Here is a 4,920-nt window from a genome sequence, read left to right as displayed (position 1 = left end):
GGGCGCCTGCGCTGCGCCCGCCGGGCTGGGCACGCGCGGCTCGGCCGCCCCCGCCGCGCGGAGCCGCCCCCGGCGCGGAGCCGCCCCTGCCCCGCCCGCCCTGCGCGGCTGCGGCGGCGGCGCACGCTCGGGGCGGGGCGGGCGGTGCTGCCGGTAGTGCCGCGGGGCGCGGCGCGGGCTCCGTTTGGCACCCGCCGCCGGGGCCGCTCGGGGCGTGCGCTGGCCGCCCGCGCCCGCCCCCCGGAACACGAACAGCGGCCCTTTTCCCTGGGAGGAAAACTCGCCCGCCCGTTCCTGGTGTCGGTTTGTAGGGTGCGCTTGGGACTGTCAGGGCAGCACCAGTTTGATGTAGGGGCAGCTGGGGTCTGGGACACATCCTTCGATTTTCGGATTTTTTGCAGTCAGCCACCCCCTCTGGGCCATATGCCCCTGGGCAGAAAGACCAGCCCTTTTCCCTGTGAAGGAAAACTCATCAGTCCAGGTTCCTGATGTCAGTTTGTAGGGTTTGCATGGGACTCTCAGAACAGCACATGTCTGAGGTGGTGGCAGGTTGTGTCTGGGACACATCCTTCGCCCTTCAGATTTTTGCAGCCCACTCAGAGCCACAGGCCCCTGAGCACAAACAATGCCACTTTTCCCTGGGAAAGAAAACTCCCCAGCCGAGGTTCCTGATGTCAGTTTGCAGGGTTCCCTTGGGACTGTCAGGGCAGCCCAAGTTCGAGGTGGTGACAGGTTGCATCTGGGACACATCCTGCACCGTTTGGAATTTCAGGAGGTGGCCATGATCATCTGCATGTCTGAGGATCTGTTTCTTCTTGTTCAGTGCAGTGGGAGAGCAGCCTGGGTTTCTGCAGCAAGCCCTGCCAGGAAAGCATCGTGTCATCCCACCAGATGGGAAGAACATTAGAACATTGCTGCATGCAAAACAACTGATCTTGTTGCAACTAGGTCAGGTAAGAACTTCAGGCTGCTAACAAAAATAGGCCTTTAAACTCTGACTTCTGTGGATGTTTAGAGGTATAGGTGGAATATTTGGCTATAAAGCAGGTGCTTTGTCACTTCACAGCCCATGTCCAGGGATTTGTGCTTGGCTGAACACAGAAGCCTTGTGTGTGTATGTGGGAGCAACATTATGGGGAAAAAGATCAGGATTGACTGGACTTCCTCTCAGCAGGATATTTGTTTTGCAGCATGAATACCCATGACTTGCATGCTGACATTCTGATGTCTGATTTGTCCACTGGTGCTAAACTCTGCAGTCATTGCAATAGGAAGGGAAGATTTGGAACTTTGCTGAACAAGAGGAAAAAAAAAAAAACCTTTTAAGTTTTCAGTGGAGACCTTTCATGGTGCCAATAGCTAGGAATCCATTTCATCTTAAATCAAAGCTGCCATAGGAGAGCCAATAGAATCTGAAAATTAGGGCTATGCCTTTCATGGGTTTTACATTACTCATTTTGAACAGAGCTGAGAGAAGCTTGGCATTAAGCCACTGTCCAGAACAATGTAGGGAAGCATATGTGGTTTGAGAATTACTCAATACCATTTGGGCCTTCAGTTTTTCCTGTCTTTCAGTCCAAGAAGATCCAGGATTCAGTTTTCTCTGCAGTTAAGAGACTCTACACAGTCTTCTTGAAAATCCAAGTTCATATCTGGATATAACTCTTAGCCAAGGGTGGCTAGAGTGTCAAGGTGGTCAAATGCAGTTCCCATAACAAGGTGACACCACCTGAGCAGTGAGAGGGCCCTGCTGGCATGGGAGCAGAGGACAGCCCAAACCTCCAGCCCTCGAGGAACTGGGCTCACAGGGACTGCTGGAGGTGACACCCCTGAGCTGCTGTGGGTCCCTGCTGCATTCCCAGGCAGCCTCACCTCAAAGGGGGCTCCTGTGGAAACAGTCACCTCTGTGAGGGTGCTCCCCACCCTCCTGCATTAAAGGGAGACTGGTGAATATTTAGTGTCACCTTCATTCTTTGAAGCTTTTTCTATGGGGGAAGAGTTTGAAAGGTCAATATCCTTGCATTAGACTATTTTGTGCAATGCCAAGGTGAGGGAGTTAAACAAGTGGTTTCATGAGCAGCAGAAGTCAGGAACCCTGCTTTCCTCCAGATTTGAGGAGGGTTTTCTTCTCCTTCTTGCCTCGTTCAGGTGTAGGACCCCAGCACAGGATGATTACCCAAGACTGGGTTCTTTCCCTAGGTGGGACAACTACTGGAATATTTTACTCAGAACAATTGCTTTTCCTGGAATTTCCAGCCACCTGCCCAATTCAAACTTGGCTGAGACAGCCACCAAGCTTAAAAATTATTGCAGAATACTGACAGAAAAGGCATAAGCTCCAGTTCTTCAGGAAGTCAAGCTATCTCTGTTTTTCACTTCCCCCATCATCCCAAAGACAGCTGGTGCAGTAACCTCTGGAAATAAAAAACTTGGAGCTTTTGCCCTCCGCTGGCAGGATTCTCACTCTATCAGAGAAATAAAAACAACAACAATAAAGTCATTCCCTGCTGCAAAGCTCAGCAGGATGCCTCTCCAGCTTGCACACAAAGATGTCTTTGCCCAAACAGGAACACAGGACTCAAAGCAATGAACTGGATTATCAATCCATTACATTTGTGAAAAAATGGAGAATTCAAAAGGGGATCTACCCAGCCGCATTTCCTCAACTCCATGACAATATTTAAGTTACTGGTAGGATAATTTAACGTGAAGGCTTAAATGTCAAGCCAAATATTCTACCTTCTGCTGTTCAGCCTGACTTCAGCAAGCTGTTCTGCAGTAGATTCTAACTCACCCAACTTTCTGCCTGTCCAAAGCAGCCACCTGTGTCTCTGCAGTGCTCTTGTGTGGCCTCCTGTGCCCACCAAGGTTTGCTGTGTTTGCTCTCTGCAGGCACAGGTGTTATCCCAGAGCTGGCACACACCATCCATCCCAGGTAGGCACCTCTGTGCCCTTGCATGCCACTCAGATGAATCACAAATGCTCTGTGTGCTGTTCACCTGATAGCTGGAGAAGCACAGAGCACTGGATACATCAGTTGCTTGACCTAATTAACACTGCAGAAAAAAGAGGGGATGGTATTTTGATTCCTCCTGTTCTGACCTAGAAGAAAACCACATAAACACTGCATCTGGGCAGCAAAAATTAACAAACCTATCCCACCTCCCCAAAATGAGACAAATGTTTCCTGAATTAAATTATTTAGTGAGTGGGTTAAATCAGGACTTGACCTACATGATATATTTCCCATGTATGTGTTTGAATCAAAATTTCCAGTAGCTAAACTCTGACTAACCCCACCGCCCAGTGCTCCTTCTTCCCCCTTTTAATTCCTGGCATGTTGGTGAATTTTTTTTTTTTTTTTTTTTTTTTTTTTTGATTCACAAACCAAATATAAGTAAGGCTTTTGACATCCCTGAACTGTGAACAGTGACCGTGGGGACTCACATTAACATTACAGAGCTGTGTCCCCCTCCATAATTTCACTGTCAGGGTGGCTCTGCTGACAAGTGCATACAAAATGGAGAACAGAAAAAACACATGAAACAGGGAAGTGGCAAAGAAACAGGGAAAAATCATGAGGAAGCAAGGCAGACATTTTTCTTAAACAATGAGCTGGAGGAAGAAATAAAATATATTTTCTTATTAAACAATGCAATGATAAAGTTTCCAATAATATTATCAAAATTCTGCCTTTGAATTCTGGGCAAAACTTATTGTATTGCATCAGGTAATTTTGGGTGGACAGACTCTTAACTCTACATCACATGTCACAGTTATACACGATTCAACTCTTGCCATCAAGTGATTTTGTTTCTCTGACTCCAGAATTTCATCCAATCTCCATCTTAGATTTTTAAAGATATTAAATGACAGAACAGAAGGCTTTTGCACAATGTAAATGATCTCACTATTACAGAAGGTAACCTTGTTGACAAGTCTTCATGGTTACTGAGAAAACAACACCAACTCAAACTACAGCTCTGTTTGCCTGCATTTATCACCTGAAAATTCCTTTACAGCAGTGTAAGCTGGACAAGACCCGTAGTTTCAGGCTTCAGTACCACATGTGGCTAAGCTGATGAAAGAGCTGGTTATCCAGAAAGAGAAGCCTGGCTCCCCTGCTTTCCTTTCCCTGTGTGGTCCTGTCCCTTTTGGCAGCAGCAGGCTGATAGATTAGCTCACCACACCTTGGAGAACCTCACCCAGTGGCTCAGTCTTGAGTCTCAAGCCTTGTCCCCATCTCAAAAGAACAGTTTAAGTTTCAGTACACACTGAAACAAAGCCCAGATAAATGATGAATAAGAGATTCTGTGTTTACTTTCATAGGAGGACTTAGCAGAACAGAAAAAGCCATAACCACTGAGAGTCCAGACTAGATCCAAAAAGAGATTCAGAAAGAAAACTGCAATATTCATAGTCAAACCAAACTAAAACAAAGAAACAAAAGCACAATCACTGAGACCTGTTTGTTCTGATACCACAGCAGGGACTCCAGCATTAGATTTACTGTCTTGTACACATACACATCCCCAGCCACTCCAAACCACAGCAGAGCGAGGTGTGTCTGACATCCTTGAGCACAATCACCCTTTTCAAGGCAAGGTCATACAAGCAAAACTAACAGCAAGAGTTTGCAAATTAAAGGTGTTAAGAATCCTAACATACCAAGAAGTAGTTACTTTATAGGTGCAAGCAGTGGTAACTTTTAAGTGTTTACTCCTGTGGGCTTCAATGACTTACACCACCATAGGAGAGGGTGCCACTTTGTGTAGAGAAGGGGTTTGATATGGGAAGCCAAATGTTTTAAAAGCAAGCTTCCGTGACCCATTCAGAATGTGTGTATCTTGCTAACAATTCACCTTTCTAAAGCTTGAGATTAAAAGCTAAGTGGCCTTGAACACAAATCCTGAACATGAA

The 4,920-nt window shown here is 46.8% G+C and overlaps 1 long non-coding RNA gene across 2 annotated transcripts; it reads left to right on the top strand.

The window, feature by feature from the left end:
- The first annotated feature begins 127 nt into the window (after positions 1-127).
- LOC110473468 (uncharacterized) lies at positions 128-4,907 on the top strand. Of its 2 annotated transcripts, none has more exons than XR_014950144.1 (3): positions 128-312; positions 824-953; positions 1,576-4,907. It is a non-coding gene; the product is annotated as an uncharacterized LOC110473468 (long non-coding RNA). The 2 variants fall into 2 exon arrangements; XR_002465880.4 differs by having other exon boundaries at positions 129-312; positions 1,559-4,907.
- The last annotated feature ends 13 nt before the right edge of the window (positions 4,908-4,920 follow it).

This window comes from Lonchura striata, chromosome 26, assembly GCF_050655825.1.
Source record: "Lonchura striata isolate lonStrDom1 chromosome 26, ASM5065582v1, whole genome shotgun sequence".
NCBI lineage: Eukaryota > Metazoa > Chordata > Aves > Passeriformes > Estrildidae > Lonchura > Lonchura striata.
Note: the sequence above shows the minus strand (reverse complement) of the source record. Positions and strands in the feature narration are given on the sequence as shown.